Source organism: Gobio gobio (genome assembly GCF_949357685.1).
Source record: "Gobio gobio genome assembly, chromosome: 8".
NCBI classification, from domain to species: Eukaryota; Metazoa; Chordata; class Actinopteri; order Cypriniformes; family Gobionidae; genus Gobio; species Gobio gobio.
In genome coordinates, this window is record NC_137114.1 from 16,496,896 (window position 1) to 16,516,303 (window position 19,408).

A 19,408-nucleotide genomic window follows, 5' to 3' on the forward strand; every position below is an offset into this window, starting at 1 on the left:
ATTTGTGGACACGCAGCGGCTTCTCTCTCTCCCGACAGAACAGTGTTTTCGTGTTTTCTATCTTGTGAGTCAGTGTTTTTGTACGTCCTTGTCGCGTCTATCTGTTCTAAAATGTGCATACAGTCTTTTCTGTTTAACATCAGCAGTCACATCTTTAGAGATAAACTTCACACACGCCGAAGCTCGGCCTCCAACATCCCCGACCCCCAGTACTGCATCTGGCCCACAGCGGAGGCACCAAACGTGGCGTGAGATTAAGCAGAAGGAGGGTAAGCGTGAGCATATCTGGGCTAGGCTAGCCAGCTTTCCCCACAATAAACTGGATTACATTCGATTACTGCTGTTGTGTCTTTGTTTGCGCTGTGTAACGTTACTCAATGCGCGTCACTGACGCTATTTATATGATTGGAACATATCTAGAAATAATGCTATACTCAACACTTACTAACTCGTTCATCTCGCTGTAATGGTACATTGCATGTGTTACAAAGTTGGTAGAATAATGATGAAGAGGACTCGGTGTGACTGGGACTCGTGTTTATTCAGAACTCTCAGATACAAACACAATAAACTCGCGCTGACTGACAGCGCTCTCATAACTCAGTAGTTACTATAAATAACTTTGTTAGCAATCGCTTCGTCTCCGTGATGTCCGGTTCACGAACGAATCATTCTTTTGAATCGGTTCTTTTTAGTGAACCGAACCAGTTCACCAAATCGGACTGAATCGTTCTAAACGGTTCGCGTCTCGAGTCAGCGCTGATCCATAATTTACTAAAGTTACTAACTTTCTGACATGAGTGACAGCCCCTCTGACTAGAAATAAACTAATAACCTGAAGTATATGCTGTAACAGTTCACCCTGAACTGAGACATGCTGAGAGAACTGATGAGAAGTGAACACAGGTCCATCCGTCTCTCTGGCAGACTCGTGCCTGCTCGTCAGTGTTGCCAACTCTCGCGAGACAAATAAGCAACCGCAGCTTCAAAAACAAGCCCAAAACAAGCCCAATATTATTATATTATTTATTATCATCAATATTATTTATAATAAATCATTTTTTTATCAATAAATGAGCCTGCAACATATTAAACTGAAACCTCTCAGAGTTTGAAAAGCAAAAACAGATGTGATTTTATAAAAATCATCAAATTCCAATAAAGGACACACAATATCCTCCGATCAGCTGTGAACAGAAGAGGTTTGAAGAGTAAAGAGTGACATGGAGGCCAATTATGGTAACCCATAGTCAGAGTTAGTGCACACATATTAGGGGCAGTGTACAGTAGTGAACACGCACACTGCAAACCGTGAAAAAGACAAGCCCTGCATCTCATTGTGCACACTATCTGCCCTAAATAGTACTGAAAATTACTAATGTCACACTATTTAGGATGGATAGTGTGCACATTGGGACACAAGCACTAGAGCGCTGCAATATAGCCACATATTTAAAATCAAATAAATTCGAACCATACCTACTGTTATTATTAATAGACTTGTTTTTTTTTATAATAGCCTGTAATTTTAAATACATTACATACACAAAAATATTTTTTAAATTAAATTAGGTGCCTCTCCTCCCTCTTTCCTCTCCATCTCTGCTTGTGCTACTGTTTGTAAAAATGTATACGTCTATTTATGTCTACTGACTATCATTACGTGCAATTATAATGTCACATGCCTGCACGTTGAACGCGATTTTTCTTCAATGAGGGAGAGAAGGAGGCGGGATATAAAAGGACGGATTACTACAGCACTTATCGTTGCACTGAATGGCTATTAGCTGTGAGAAGACAGTGTCAGTCAATGTATTGGACAAAACAGCGACCATAAATGTAAAGAAACGAAGTTGCTTATTATATTTTCCTAACAAGCAACCACATTTTTTAAAATAAGCCCAAAAAACCGCAACCCGCGACTCGTGATTTTTTAACGCGACTTGCCAAAAAAAGAAGCCCAAAGTCGCGTGTTATACGCGGACATGGCAACTATGCTGCTCGTGCCTCGTTAAACCACGCCCCCTCCGCTCATTTAAAATGCAAAGATGTCAGCCAATCACAACAGTGGGCGTTTTTACTGAAGTCTCACAGCAGACACGCCTCTTGAAGCAGGGCATTCAGCCACAGGGCAAACAGCAGTATAGAAAAAATGCCTTTTATTTCTAAATTATGACATTTTATGATGTAAAAATCATACTAATAATATAAGTACACCTCAGAAAACACTATAAAATAATAGAAAAATGCCATGCCATGGGACCTTTAAAGGATTAGTTCACTTTCAAATAAACTTTTGCTTATAATTTACTCACCCTCTTGTCATCCAAGATATCCATGTCTTTCTGTCTTCAGTCGAAAAGAAATGAAGATTTTTGATGAAAACATTTCAGGATATTTCTCCATATAATGGAAGTCAATAGACCCCAAACGGTTCAAGGTCCAAATGAGAGGTTCAGTACAGCTTCAAAAGGGCTTTAAACCACATCAAACGGTACCAGACGATCAATAATGGTCTTATCTAGCGAAACGATCGGCCATTTTTTTTTTAAATAAATAAAGTTTAAGTTTTATAAGCACAAATGCTCGCCTTTCTATGTTCTGCGCTCGTGACGTCACATAAAACGCAATTACGTTGAAAAGGTCACGCTAGACGCAGGCGGAAGTACCGACTCAGTGTTTACAAATGAGCTGAAGGAGGACCGTATCCACATATTCAAAGGTCTTTCCGCCTGCGTCTAGCTTGACCTTTTCAGCGTAATTGCGTTTTATGTGACGTCACGAGCACGCATCAATGAACAGAGCAAGGCGAGCATTTGTGCTTATAAAACTTAAACTTTATTTATTTTTTAAAAAATGGCCGATCGTTTCGCTAGATAAGGCCCTATCGTCTGGTAGTGTTTGATGTGGGTTAAAGCCCTTTTGAAGCTGTACTGAACCTCTCATTTGGACCTTGAACCGTTTGGGGTCTATTGACTTCCATTATATGGAGAAATATCCTGAAATGTTTTCATCAAAAATCTTCATTTCTTTTCGACTGAAGACAGAAAGACATGGATATCTTGGATGACAAGGGGGTGAGTAAATTATAAGCAAAAGTTTATTTGAAAGTGAACTAATCCTTTAAGGTGTAAAGGCGATTTTTTTTTTTGCTTTCGGAACATCATACGAATTGAACATTATTAGACATCACAGATGCATGTAAAAGCTCTTTTATTTAACGCGACTATGAAGACCAAACCTGCTGCACGCGCCCATGCTGCCCAAACATGCAGCCTAGCTAGAAGGCTAGAAAGCTCTTGAGCTGTTGAGACACGGCCGGAGTGAGTATAGTGACTGCAGCAGTATTTAATCTGCAGCTCTGTGATCAGATGACGTTGACGTGTGCACTTCAGGCCCTACTCTATTTCTTTCATATAGACTTTTAAACCACATGCCAAACATTGCACATTAAAAGTGGCCCAAAAGAGAGATCACTTACACAACCAAATCTACGTGCGTGGAGTAAATAAACCCAAATGCTCTGTAGTGAACGTATGCACGTTTAGTAGGCTAAATCCAAAACATTTGCAAACGTGAATCGACTCACCAAACAGCTCGTTCCGCTTTGTATATCACTCCTCTTCTTCTTCAGGTTGATGTGTATGTGTGAAGGCTTTGAAAGCACTAGGCCAGTGTGTGTGTGTGTGTGTGTGTGTGTGTGTGTTATGTGTGTGTGATCTGGATCTCTGTAAGCTACGTGGCTCTATCACACTTGAATATTACACCAGTTTACAGTCTCAGCCCTTATCCGCTCGCCTTTTCCTACGTCTGAAAACGTCCAGGAGTCGAGACAGATCGCGATCTTCCAAAGCAAACAACTTTTCCCCGCGAGTGTTGTTAGTTTTCACGGCCACCTCCATCCATAGCGAGCACAGGCTCTTCAAGCGTCTGGATAATCGCCGTCATTTTCCGCTCAAGAATGTACACAACGTCACTGCGCATGCGTATCACGGCCGCGTCAAATTTCATTCCTTTCCTCTTTCTGTTTGTAGTTATGCAACATAAAGCCTGTTTATGTGTTGTTGTTGTTGTTTTTTTCTTTCTCAGACGTGTCGTTTACGGGGGGAATCGAAACTGACATAAAGGCTGCATAACGTGTAAAATCTATATTAACTTCAGTATTCTTTTATAAATAGGCCGATTACTATCATTTGTCGTGGCACTACAAAATTACTTATAAAATCCACATTTCACAAGACTACCTGAAAATGTCTATGGAGGTTTCAGTGTTCCTCGGTGTAACCAACAGATGGCGCCACAGATAAACAGAGCACCTCCGACAGGGGGAGCCCTCGCGGTTTGTTTACAACAGCTTTATATTGAACTTTAACAAAATATACGTACTGTAATTCCTAAGTGTGAAAGAAACCGTAAAGCAAGGCACACAAATAAATTGTTTTTTTTTGTTTAAAAAAGGTACAAAGAGGGGTCTTTTCATTCATCTTCCAGTAGACTATCATCCCAACACATTTGCTGGATTGTTTAAACTTCAAACAAATGAAATGAATGAGGGAAATTGTCTACAAAGAAACTTACTTTTTAAATGCAGAGACGAAGGTTTTGCCACACTTGCATTTGTGAACAAATATGTTTTTATCATCCAACAACATGATTACAAGAAAAAGTAGCCTAGACAGTGAATTTCCAATCAATAAGACATCATCTCAGATGTGCCTATTGTTCATAAGCTTGTGGGATAGCATTACGGTAGTGTGTGATTTGACATAATTAACATCTTAATAAGAAAGTACAACTTTTTAAGAAAGAATACATTTGTTACCATAAGAGATGAGAGTTCACATGAGTCTTCAACTGTTTTGTACAAAGCGAATAAAACTGTATGCAATGAAATTACACTCAAATTGTTTTGGAGGCATAATATTATATAAGTTATTAAGTGAATAACACTGATGATCTCTTCATCACGGCACCTGTTAGAGGGTGGGATATATTAGGCAGCAAGTGAACATTTTGTCCTCAAAGTTGATGTGTTAGAAGCAGGAAAAATGGATTTGAGCGAGTTTGACAAGGGCCAAATTGTGACGTGGGCCAAAACTGCAGCTCTTGTGGGGTGTTCCCGGTCTGCAGTGGTCAGTCTCTATCAAAAGTGCTCCAAGGAAGGAACAGTAGTGAACCGGCGACAGGGTCATGGGCGGCCAAGGCTCATTAATGCACGTGGGGAGCGAAGGCTGGCCCGTGTGGTCCGATCAAACAGACGAACTACTGTAGCTCAAATTGCTCAAGAAGTTAATGCTGGTTCTGATAGAAAGGTGTCAGAATACACAGTGCATCTCAGTTTGTTGCGTATGGGACTGCATAGCCGAGGACCAGTCAGGCTGCCCATCTGACCCCTGTCCACCACCACCGAAAGCACCAACAGTGGGCACGTGAACATCAGAACTGGACCACGGAGCAATGGAAGAAGGTGGCCTGGTCTGAAGAATCACGTTTTCTCAATCCAATCGAGCATCTGTGGGATGTGCTGAACAAACAAGTCCGATCAATGGAGGCCCCACCTCACAATTTACAGGACTTAAAGGATCTGCTGCTAGCATCTTGGTGCCAGATACCACAGCACACCTTGAGGGGTCTAGCGGAGTCCATGCCTCGATGGGTCAGGGCTGTTTTGGCAGCAAAAGGGGGCCAAAACAATATTAGGATTTGGTAAAAAGTTAACAGACTCCTATCCTCATTCATTACAGACCAAAGACCCTTTTTAATCAAATCTGTTATTCCAAATGGGGTTTGTATGTGTGGTTCAGTTGTGGTTATAAGATATGTTGGTGGAAAGAATATAATTGGATTGGTAGATTTGAAATAACAAAATACATCTTGATAAGAAATCAACACCCCAGTCCCAATCCCTAAAAATGCAAAACCCAAAACTATTCTCATTAGTTATTAAAAAAAAAAATGTCGCATTGATTTGATTCTCAACATGCCATTTATACAGTGATAGTCAAAGGCTTGTAATCCACCATTCTCATAATCTTGTATGAGTTGTGCTTTAAAATTCAAATTCATTTCTATTATATTATTATTATTATTAATTAATGTTCTTAATAGACACTTCTGAATTTCTACAGAGTGACAAGAAGCTGCTCTATTTAAATAGAAGTCAGTGGAGGAAATACACTGAGAAAAAAAAACCGTGTGGAAAGACTCATAAAACAACTGTCTATCCACTAACCTCTGCTTGCCATTAGAAATGAATTGTGGTGTGAGTTATAGTTTCCAAACCGTTGTATAAGAGAAGTCACAGACACATTTTCCACATAAATAATTCATTTTAGGGCATCATCCATTCATTTTTATGGGTACTGTCATTTTATTATTATTTTTTTTTTTAAATAAACAGAAATGATACTGTAGGGCAGGCTACACAACCTTCAGAAGAACATTAAAGAAAATTAACAAAGTAACAAACAAGAGGACACACACACACATACCCAAGGGTAATGCAAATACAAATTAATAAAATAAATACAATTATACATTTGATTTAAAACACAAAAATAATACATTAATAATCTAATCTAATCAAACTTAACCTCATAAACAGAATAATCAAAATGCTCGCTAATGGTTTCAAGAATCTGTCACATTTTTATTAGTTAAAAAAAAAACATTTCAGAAGTGAGTTTACATCTGTCAGAAGAGAAATGTGAGAGAGAAAACAGCCCCAAAAATCAAGCATCCTGTGTTAGTTCAGACATGTAGCAACCCACCTCCTCCCCAGCTCCTCCTTAAACTGTGTTTAACTTAATCAATGTCATTTGGTTGTCATTGATGCATACTCTGTTCTAAATGGGGGGTTTCGCTGCCCTCCCAGTTTAAAAAATGGGAGGTTGATCCCAGAATCTGGTGCTGTTCCCGGTCTTGGCTTTTCATGGAGCTCAAGTAAAGGATGGGGACTTTAGAACAGAGCCATATAGCCAAATATAAATTTTTCCAAAATATGCCAATACAAAGTTGATTAAAAGTTTGTCTGTGGTGTTTTTGACTTAAGTGGACCTGACTGAACTTTAGTTTATAGATACAAATGTGGTAATATAATCCACAACCTTGTTAGGAGTGTCAGTATAGTAGCAAATATTGTCATTTAAATGAAAAGAAATTGAGGTCGCAATAGTCTTTTCTTCCCTATTGTGATGTACAAACACCTTCTTGAACAAGAACAAATGCAGGGCGGGACTTGATTTTGTCTGTCTCATGTGACAAGTTGCCCCTATTTAGCTCAAATGCATTACTGAATTAATTCATAGGGAATTTTGAAAGAGTCTACAGCCAAGCAAATGACTCATCCAGCGTTCATTTGAACCAGCCTAGTGAAAGGGGGGGGTTCTTTTCTTTCAAAAAGTGGACATTTTTCACATCATATTTACTACAGTGTTGTCAAATTACTGACCAAGATCATGTACCACCTTTTTCAGTCCAAACACACACTGTTATTTGCCATGGATAATCAAAACTTCCCCACAAAGTTTAAATCACAAATTTACGTGACAGAACTGGAAGCTAACATGTGTTTGTTTCCTGTTGTGAAACATGTACATTTGTAGGACCACGAACGTATAATTGGTCAGGAAACAAAGGTGCTTTAATTATTTGGCCTATACTTTGCTGCACACACAGGTAGTTAGGGGTGTTCGAATCGGGGATATGCTCCCCCGAGAAAATGTAGATTTCTCTGATCTACATATGTGCATTTTAAGACGTTTGAAGGCCAAAAAAAGAGAAAATCATTCTCTTATGAGTCTAAGTCAGTGGGCAGTAGATTATCTGTCAAATCCTGCTCTCTCCTCATCTCCATCACTCTTTCTTTTTCTCTCATTCCCCGTATCTTGCCCTCTCTTCCCCTCCTAAAGCAGTCAACAAAACATAGGGTCAATTTATATTTAGAATATTTTTTATGAATCACTTTTTAATTCATTCACAATATGTACACATTCATTATTAATCTCATGCATCATATGAAGAAAACGGATTTGTTAATGTTTCTTGTCCTCTCACATTGACAGTTGCTAATTATTACATTAAATCACGGAAATTATATACGTACTTATATACCTATTTTAAATTAAAAATGGCGAAATTAGACAAAGGTTTATTCGTTTTCCGTTTTCATGCATGGTGTCCACATTTGGGGACAGTTAATTGAACTCCATTTAGGAGTTAATTTATCTTGGTTATTTTCTCCAAACCACTTGAGGGCAGTGTCAGTAGATTGACAGCAATATTTTAACAGTGGCTACTGTCTTGTCTTCCAAATATTCATTGCTTGATGACATCATTAATCCAAGATGACTGACAGCGATAGCCATGTGCCAAATGCTCCAGGCATATCTGTGAAAAACTTTTATACAAGGTCAATTGAGCTTAAAAAAAAAAAAAATTATTATGTACAGTGAAGTATGATGAATATGTTAGTATTTTATAAACTGAAATTTAAAGAAAAAGTAGTTTTAATTCACCAAAAACTATCTGTACACGAATGTGGACATCATGCAACAGTGGAGTCAGATTGCATAAAGTCTGATTTCTGTAACCTGCTATCTGTTCTATTTTTGCAAATATGTTTTGAATTGTCTTATATTGTAATAAAACAGACATTTAACAAATATATCAAAATAAATAACCATTCAAAATTACATATTACGGCATTAAATGGCAACTTTACACATGCATACGAGAAAGATTTGCATTTTGCCGTCCAAATAGGGACAGCACAGGTCAATCACTCAGTACAGAATAATATAGAATATCCCAGAGGACAGTGGAAGTGACAGTGAAAGCAGTGATGAAGAGTGTGTGCCAACAAAGCCCAGTCCATATAGATTTCCGCATATAACTACCATTATAGTTCCTACAATATGTGTTTTATAGTGCAATATTAATGTTTTTAATAACAGAGATGATATACATAGCATAACATGACATAATAAAAACACAATGTTCCATATTGTCATCTATGGCTTTTTGTCCCATTTTACGCCTTTGTTGCATGGTGTCCACATACGTGGACAGTTAAATAATTTTTAAATAAAACTGAATTTTGTAAAAATGAAAATGGATTTCAATTTTAGCATCATATCAAAGTAATAAAAAGACAGACGTTACAGAACACAACATTTATAGCCTACACATCGGAAAAATACAGGAGGTCCGGATTCGAATTATTGGCCGTCATTACTTAAAATAACACCTGTTTATTATAAAAAACGGACTTCAATTCTGGACCTTTGGCAGTTAGGGGTGGTTCGTTCAAACCCCCTGAACCCCCCCTACGGGCTATAACTATCAACTCTGCAGCGGATATTAATATCCACACAATAGTGAAACACTACAATAGCCAGGTAACATAGATCGGCAGTTTAAGACATTACATTCGTAAGCACATAACACTTGATTCGCCGACGGTCTTGTTGCGTCTTTGATCGACGTCTTGGGAAGCCAATCACGAGGCGTGTTGGCGGCTGGATGGGAAGTCTCGTGGGTGTTTGAAGTTGAAGTGCGCTCGCCGTAGAATCGTCGAAAATAAAACTTAAAGGGATAGAGCAACCATTGACTACCATAGTAGGGAAAAAATACTATGGTAGTCAATGGTTGCTCTCTCTGCTTGGTTACAATCATTCTTCACTCTATCTTCTTTTGTGTTCAGCAGAACAAAGAAACTCATACAGCTTTGGAACAACTTGAGGGTGAGTAAATGATGACAGAATTTTCATTTTTGGGTGAACTATCCCTTTAAGTAAAAGAAAGGAAAGTGAGAGGAAAGTATGGCTTGAAATGAAATCTTTAACCCCTTTTCTCTGATCTTGGTCTGCCACGATCGTCTGATCGTCGTCTATCTCATCATCTTATGTCTCCTTGAACGGATTCTGGAACTCACTGAACTGCCTCTTTGTTCGTGTTCTGAGATTAAAACTCAAAATGTCTGCCCATCCTCCTGGATGGGTTGACCAATTGGGAATCATCTTTGGTTCAGAGGTGACTGTGTCTCCACCTCCACCATAAATTACTTGTTATCTGTGGTCTCTTACTTCCCTGCTCTAAGCAGAGAGTAAATTCAGACCTGATTTCTTATTATTAGAACATGATACATTCTACAAAGATTTCCTTGAAGCCATCTTCTGGATTATAAACAAACAAACAAAAAGATACCAAGAACGGTGCACTTTCCTTCACTCATTCGACAGTTACATAACTACAGGAATTGTGATATTTATATATATACACAATCACCTAAAGGATTATTAGGAACACCATACTAATACTGTGTTTGACCCACTTTCGCCTTCAGAACTGCCTTAATTCTATGTGGCATTGATTCAACAAGGTGCTGAAAGCATTCTTTAGAAATGTTGGCCCATATTGATAGGATAGCATCTTTCAGTTGATGGAGATTTGTGGGATGCACATCCAGGGCATGAAGCTCCCGTTCCACCACATCCCAAAGATGCTCTATTTGTCAGGGTTTCTGAAACTGAGGCTTTATTAACAAGACTCTAGACAGGGCACAACAAGGAAGTGTAAGGTGTGAGTTCAAACAGCAGGGCAGGGGACAGACACCACGATGACAGGCAGGGAGGATGACCACTGAGACCAGTCCAGGGAGACCATGAAATTGACGACGCATGGAAGGCAACACCAGGCAGATGGTGGGACAACCCAGGCTGGAACACCAGGAAACTGAGACTTGATGTCCTCTCCCAGAATCAGCTCCAGTCTTGATTGCCAGGGATAAGGAGACAGTGGCCAAGGGAACTCAGGACAGGAACCAACACAAGACACACACACCACACGACAAGACAACAAGAAATAAACAAGAGCAAAAATAACAACAAAGAATAGGGAAAATGCAACTAAGAAACAGAAATCTAAAAAGAAAACAAAAGAGATATAGAATTTAAAAACAAACAAGATAAATACTAGAAATAAAAGACTGGAACTAGAACAAAAATAAAACAAAATTGCAAACTTGCAGGAAACTAGAGAGAAAAATAAGACCACTAAACTAGAGGGAAACAAAATCAAAGCTAGAGAAAACCAAAAATAAGGCTAGGGAAAATAAGGCTAAGAACAATAACTAGGCAAGAGCAACAGCTATCACAAGGACAAGATAAGCCAGACAACGAATGCAAACAAACGCAACGAACCAGCAAGGACATGAGGGAAAGTAGCACAATATAAAGGGACCAGAGCACATGAGGATCAGGTGAGCACAATTAGTGAAATGAGGACTAGACAAGGACTAAACAAGGGGGCGTGGTAAAGGGAAACAAGGAGGCAGGACAAGAGGAACACACGAACAAAGACACAGCCATGTGCTCAAGCACAAGACAAACAAAGAAACACTAAACAAGGACAAAACAGACAAGACTGTCAGGGCAGGATCCTGACACTATTGGGTTGAGATCTGGTGACTGTGGGGGCCATTTTAGTACAGTGAACTCATTGTCATGTTCAAGAAACCAATTTGAAATGATTGGAGCTTTGTGACATGGTGCATTATCCTGCTGGAAGTAGCCATCAGAGGATGGGAACATGATGGTCATAAAGGGATGGACATGGTCAGAAACAATGCTCAGGTAGGCCGTGGCATTTAAGCGATGCCCAATTGGCACTAAGGGGTCTAAAGTGTGCCAAGAAAACATCCCCCACACCATTACACCACCACCACCAGCCTGCACAGTGGTAACAAGGCATGATGGATCCATGTTCTCATTCTGTTTACCCCAAATTCTGACTCTACCATCTGAATGTCTCAACAGAAATCGAGACTCATCAGACCAGGCAACATTTTTCCAGTCTTCAACTGTCCAATTTTGGTGAGCTTGTGCAAATTGTAGCCTCTTTTTCCTATTTGTAGTGGAGATGAGTGGTACCCGGTGGGGTCTTCTGCTGTTGTAGCCCATCCGCCTCAAGGTTGTGCGTGTTGTGGCTTCACAAATGCTTTGCTGCAGACCTCGGTTGTAACGAGTGGTTATTTCAGTCAAAGTTGCTCTTCTATCAGCTTGAATCAGTCGGCCCATTCTCCTCTGACCTCTAGCATCAACAAGGCATTTTCGCCCACAGGACTGCCGCATACTGGATGTGTTTCCCTTTTCACACCATTCTTTGTAAACCCTAGAAATGGTTGTGCGTGAAAATCCCAGTAACTGAGCAGATTGTGAAATACTCAGACCGGCCCGTCTGGCACCAACAACCATGCCACGCTCAAAGTTGCTTAAATCACCTTTCTTTCCCATTCTGACATTCAGTTTGGAGTTCAGGAGATTGTCTTGACCAGGACCACACCCCTAAATGCATTGAAGCAACTGCCATGTGATTGGTTGATTAGATAATTGCATTAATGAGAAATTGAAACGGTGTATATATATATATATATATGCATAATGGTCACGTGTTTTGGTTATAGACATGATATAGAATTATGCAGCCTTTTGAATGTAAGTCCGACAATCATCTTTTGAATATGTAACAAACAGTGGGGTGGCTCGAAGTTTGTCAGGCTGTACAGTACTTAGCTGATGGTTTTGTGGCTTGGCTGCAGACTGACCGGCGTCCACTTCCATTAAGGCCATAAATTGTTGATTTGTTGGGTTGAGTTTGTGTGGAATTATGTTTGAACGAATCATCTGAAGATTCAGTTGTGTCTGGTGAACCCTCAAATCTTACAATTGGCAATGTCTTTACTGTCACTTTTGATTAATTTAATGCATCCTTTAATTTCTTTAAAGGTGCAGTGTGTACATTTTAGCGGCATCTAGTGGTGAGGTTGTGAATTGCAACCTCACCACCGCTTTCGAAGGACGTATAGGGAAGCTACGGTGGCCGACACAGGACAAAAATGTCATTATCTGAGAGAGCAGAGAGTGACTAGCACTCTGTAGAGAAGTTTGTCCGCTTAGGGCCACTGTAGAAACATGACGCCGCAAAATGGCGATTTCACTGTAAGGGGACCCGCGTATTATGTGGATAGAAATGGATGAGGTAATAAAAACAGTTCATTATGTAAGGTACTGATATTATATTGCATTTCTGTCAACAGATCCTCATAAATACTACACTGTGCACCTTTAAAAAAGTCTCTAGAAGTCTCTTCTGCTTATCAAGCCTGCATTTATTTGATCAAACATACAGAAAGAACAATAATGTGAAATATTATTACAAAATAAAATAATGGTTTTCTATTTTAATATACTTTAAACTGTAATTTATTCCTGTGATCAAAGCGGTATTTTCAGCGTCAGTGTCACATGATCCTTCACAAATCACTCTAATATAATGACTTATCATCACTTGTGCTTTTTATAACCTGTGATACTTTTTCAGGATTCAGAAAATTACAAAAAAATAATAAAATAACAGCATTTATTTATCTAAAGCATTTATTCAATATAGCCTACACTGCTGTTCAAAAGTGGGGTCAGTGATCCCCCCCCCCCCCCTTTCTTTCTTTTTTTAGAAATAAATTAATACTTTTAATCAGCAAGGATGTGTTACATTTACAAAAAGGGATAGTAAAGATTTATGTTGTTAGAAAAGAAATATAAATCTAAACAGTTATTCTTTAGGAATCGATGAACTGTTAGTGTTGACTGCTTCTGTTAACCGGCAGAGGGCGCCACGTCGTCGTGTAAACAGGCTTTTGCAGGTAGTCCATTGTGTGTGGTGCTGTTTGTACGAACTTACTGGTTTGCAAATGCTAAGGATGGTTCGAGAAATATACCAAAGCGACTGAGAAAAACTGCAAGCACTGTAGAAATAGAGCAGTTTCACCGCGAGGCTCACTGTGAGTCTATAGGCGAAAGATAATGAAGTGCTGAGGCGCCCGCCAGGTGGAGCTGCAGGCAATGTTTCGAGGATCAGGAGGAAAGGAGTCAAAATGGGACAAGGGAAAATCCCATTTTATTTACAAGTTCCTTTTGAAACCTTTTGTGCATTGATTCGTGATATAAAAGAACACTTGGTAACTGTGAGCTCATCTAAAGTAACCTATTTATGCCATTGTAAAGCTTTTACAGAGGAGATTTACAGTTCTCTTCTAAACAGAGAAGAAACTGTGATATGGAACATATAAATATTTATTTAAAGATGCAAAAAAATAAACAGTACAGCTGTACACTTGAGGCGTAGTTTCATTTTACTGCACAGTTATGTTTTCTGGAGGTGTACAGGTGTACAATTTTTATTTTCTATGACATTGCAGAGGTTTATTTTTCATGTTATATCAAGTGTTGTACAGTTTTCTGTTTAGAAGAGAACAACTGAGCTTTTAAATCTCTTTAAAAACTTTACGGGGTGTAGCCTAATAGTTCTCACTTTAGATGAGCAATAGTTCACTGACAACTACTAAATGTTTTAAAACTACCAGAATTAATGATGAATTACAGTAGGAATACATGTTAATAAAGCATTTATTAACACATTGATTAACTGTCTAAATAATAATATGTATAAATGTACATTTAAATAGTTTATTAATAATTTTTTATAAATAGTCTTATGAACAACTGACAACTGCTAAATAACTGGTTTGTTAATAATGTAAAAATGTATTTATTAATGCATCATTAATAAAGGAACAAAATTTAATTATAAAACACATTACAGATATGCTTATAAATCAAGAATAAAGAATTTACAGCTGTATTTATAAACTGCTTATTATTGCCTATTAATGCTTTATAATAATAATAATAATAATAATCTTTATTTTATATAGCGCCTTTAAAAAGAGAATCTCAAAGCGCTTTACAAGCATAGACAGATTAAAAGCACAAGATACATGTAACAGAGAAAAAAAAAAAAAAATGTCAAGATTAAAAATCATATAAAAGCCATTCTGAAAAAATGTGTCTTAAGAGCAGATTTAAAAACAGTAAGAGAATCCGCCTGTCTGATCATCATCGGAAGAGAATTCCAGAGTTTAGGTGCACAAGTGGAGAAGGCCCGGTCACCCATAGAGCGTAGACGGGTAGAAGGAACAACTAAAAGGCCCGCATCAGAGGAGCGGAGATTACGTCTAGGCGTGTAAACAGTTAAAAGTTCGGATAAGTATTGAGGCGCCAAGCCCTGAAGGGCCTTGTAAGTCAGCATAAGAATTTTAAAATCAATCCGAAACCTGACAGGAAGCCAGTGCAGTGACTCTAAAACTGGAGTGATGTGTTCGCTAGTCCTGGTGCGTGTGAGAATTGTAGCGGCCGAATTTTGCACTGACTGTAATTTATTTAAGGTAGTTTTAGAGACCCCATTCAGAAGCGCATTGCAATAATCAATGCGAGAAAATCGCAACAGGAACAGATAGCATGGGGCGTAGTTTTGCAATGTTTCTGAGGTGAAAAAATGAATTTTTGACTGTATTTTGGACATGAGGGTCAAATGATAAATTTTTGTCAAATATCACCCCCAAGTTTTTTAATTTAGTTTGAAACTCCAGAGCAGAGCCGTCAATTTTTAGAGCAAAATGACTGGATTTGTTGATTTGCAGGGGTGAACCGATAAGCATTACCTCGGTTTTATCACCATTTAGACACAGAAAGTTTTGTGACATCCAGATTTTTACCTCAGATATGCAGTTTTCCAGAAAGCTTATGGCTGAATTATCATCCGGTTTAGTGTGGATGTAGATCTGGGTGTCATCTGCATAAAAATGGAACTTAAGACAGAGGGATCGTAAAAGCTGGGCAAGAGGAGAGATGTACATGCTAAAAAGAAGGGGGCTCAAAATTGAACCCTGTGGTACGCCAAATTGAACTGAACCAACTTTAGACTGACGTCCATCAAGGGAAATAAACTGGCGCCGATCTGAGAGATAAGACTTGAACCAGTTTAATACAGTGTCCGTTACCCCAAAGATGGTTTTCAGGCGAGTGAGTAACAGAGCGTGATCCACAGTGTCGAACGCTGCACTAAGATCGAGAAGGATCAATATTGAAAGACGGCCAGAGTCCGCAGCAATCAGTAAGTCATTAGTAACCTTAACTAACGCCGTTTCCGTGCTGTGGAGTTTGCGGAAACCAGATTCAAAGATAGGATAGGGGTTCAAAGAGATTGTTCGCAGTGAGATGGGTGTGCAATTGGGACACAACTACACGCTCAAGAATTTTAGCGAGAAATGGAAGATTAGAAATGGGACGAAAATTGTTGAGGTTGTCAAAATCCGCACTCGTTACAGCAGCAATTTTAAATGCTTCTGGCACAGCACCCGTACTCAGGGAATCGTTTATTATACACAAAACAACAGAACCCACAGAGGCAAAGCATGATTTAAACAACTGAGTTGGAATAGGGTCCACTATGGAGGTGGCTGCTTTCATTCGTGAAACCTCCTTAGGGAGAGATTCCAGATCCAGAGAGGAAAATGTAGAAAAAGGTGTGCCGGAAAAGTGAGGGATAGTAAAAGAAGAAACAGGAGAGACTGCAGTGATGCTTTTGCGAGCATTGTCAATCTTAGAGCTAAAATGGTCAAGAAATCTATTACAAAGGTGATCTGAAACGAACATATTAGAAGTATTGTTGACTTTGAGCAGTTTATTAATAATATGGAACAATTGACGGGGGTTTTGTTGGTTATTGACAATGATCTGAGAAAAGTACTGGGACCTAGCGGATACTATCTCAGTTTTATAAATAAGTAAATGGTCCTTCCAAGCTTGATGGTGCACATTAAGACCAGAAATACGCCACCTACGCTCCATCTTACGACAAGATGCCTTCATAGAGCGCAGCTCGTTAGTATACCAGGGAGCGGAGCGGACAAAGTCCACTGTGCAAGATTTTATTGGTGCAAATGTGTCTAAGCCTGAGGAAAGGACTGTATTTAACAGATAAATTTTATCCTCCAAAGGAGCTGCTGGTGAAAAACTATTCAGTGAGGAATTTATAAAAGCAGAAAAATCGGGGAGATTGATAGATTTCCATTTGCGAAAATTAACCGTTCGAGACAAAGGTTTACTTTGATGTGTCAAGACCATATTAAAAACAATTGCCATATGATCAGAAAACCCAAAGTCAGACACGCATAACTGAGACAAAAAAGAACCATTGGTAATGACCAGATCTAAGGTATGTCCCTTGACATGAGTCGGACAGTCCACCAGCTGATTCAAATCAAAACAGTCCAATAGGGACAAAAAGTCCTTCGTCGTTGCTAGGCAATCAAGCAATAAAACAGAGGTAAAATTGCAGTAAAAAAAACAACCTCACATACAGGTGCAGAAATCAGTTTCAAAAAAATACACAAAACTGTTTTTTTTAAATGTTTCTATAACTATTTTATAATCATATAATTATCACACACATTTAATTCATACATTTAATACAATTGTCTTATTTTTGTACAACCCCAAATCAGAAAAAGTTGGGACAGTATGGAAAATGCAAAAAAAAAGAAGAAAAAAATTATTTCTAAATTTACTTTGACTTGTATTTCATTGCAGACAATATGAACACAAAATATTTCATGTTTTGTCTGGTCAACTTCATGTCATTTGTAAATATGCATCCTTTCCTGTCATTCAGACCTGCAACACATTTAAAAAAAAGTTGGGACAGGAGCAATTTAGGGCTAGTAATGAGGTAAAATGGTTAAATAATGATGTGATTTGAAACAGGTGATGTCAACAGGTGATAGTAATTATGATTTGGTACAAAAGCAGCATCCAAGAAAGGTCTAACCCTTTAGGAGCAAAGATGGGCCGAGGATCGCCAGTTTGCCAACAAATACGTGAGAAAATTATTGAAATGTTTAAAAACAATGTTCCTCAAAGATAGGAAGAGATTTGGATATTTCACATTCAACAGTGCATAACATAATTAAAAGATTCAAGGAATCTGGAGGAATTTCAGTGCGTAAAGGACAAGGGCGCAAGCCTAAGCTGAACAACCGTGATCTCCGATCCCTCAGGCGGCACTGCATCAAGAATCGTCATTCATCTATAGGCGATATCACCACATGGGCTCAGGACTACTTTGGCAAACCTTTGTCAAGTACCACAATACGTAGTTACATCCACAAATGCCAGTTAAAACTGTACTGTGCCAAAAGGAAGCCCTATGTTAACAGTGTCCAGAAGCGCCGTCGACTTCTCTGGGCTCGGAGGCATCTGGGATGGACCATCACACAGCGGAAACGTGTACTGTGGTCAGATGAATCAGTATTTCAGGTATTTTTTGGGAGGAATGGACGCTGTGTGCTCCGGACCAAAGAAGAAAAGGATCATCCAGACTGTTACCAGCAACAAGTCCAAAAGCCAGGGTCTGTCATGGTATGGGGTTGTGTCAGTGCCCTTGGCAAAGGTAACTTGCACTTCTGTGAAGGCACCATTAATGCTGAAAAGTACATAGAGATTTTGGAGCATAATATGCTGCCTTCAAGAAGACATCTTTTCCAGGGACGTCCATGCATATTTCAACAAGACAATGCAAAACCACATTCTGCACACATTACAAAGTCCTGGCTGCGGAGGAAGAGGGTACGGGTACTTGACCGGCCTGCCTGCAGTCCCGACCTGTCTCCAATAGAGAATGTGTGGCGCATTGTGAAGCGCAAAATGCGAAAACGAAGACCCCGTACTGTTGCCCACCTTAAGACTTGTTTGCAGGAAGAATGGGACAAAATTACACCTGAAACACTTCATCACTTGGTGTCTTCAGTCCCTAAACGTCTTTTAAGTGTTGTGAAAAGGAATGGCAACATTATAAAGTGGTAAATGCTTTACTGTCCCAACTTTTTTTTGAAATGTGTTGCAGGTCTGAATGACAGGAAAGGATGCATATTTACAAATGACATGAAGTTGACCAGAAAAAACATATTGTCTGCAATGAAATACAAGTCAAAGTAAATTTAGAAATCACTTCTTTTTTTTTCCATACTGTCCCAACTTGTATTTTTAATGTTACAGTTGTAGAGAAAAAAACATCATGAATGTGCTGAACATGGGTAGATAGATAGATAGATAGATAGATAGATAGATAGATAGATAGATAGATAGATAGATAGATAGATAGATAGATAGATAGATAGATAGATAGATAGATAGATAGATAGATAGATAGATAGATAGATAGATAGATAGATAGATAGATAGATAGATAGATAGATAGATAGATAGATAGATAGATAGATAGATAGATAGATAGATAGATAGATAGATAGATAGATAGATAGATAGAAACACTTACAACATTACAACATGAACAATAATTGATACACATCAAAAACAGTCTTTAGATTGGGAAATATATAACCAGTACTAAATCTGTACTTTAATGGAATCCTTTTGAACTGTACACATGTAAGCATCTACTGTCAAGTATTTACAAAAATTAAATAAATTACTAGTGTATGCTTTCTAGG

The 19,408-nt window shown here is 38.7% G+C and overlaps 1 protein-coding gene across 2 annotated transcripts in view; it reads right to left on the reverse strand.

Annotated features, from left to right (window-relative positions):
* fndc3a (fibronectin type III domain containing 3A) overlaps positions 1-3,980 on the reverse strand; it is a 135,958-nt gene extending 131,978 nt beyond the window's left edge. For both annotated transcript variants that reach the window (XM_079824336.1, XM_079824335.1), the window contains exon 1: positions 3,590-3,980. The gene's annotated coding sequence lies outside the window, so the exon portion shown is untranslated. The remainder of the gene's footprint in view (positions 1-3,589) is intronic.
* Positions 3,981-19,408: the final 15,428 nt, after the last annotated feature.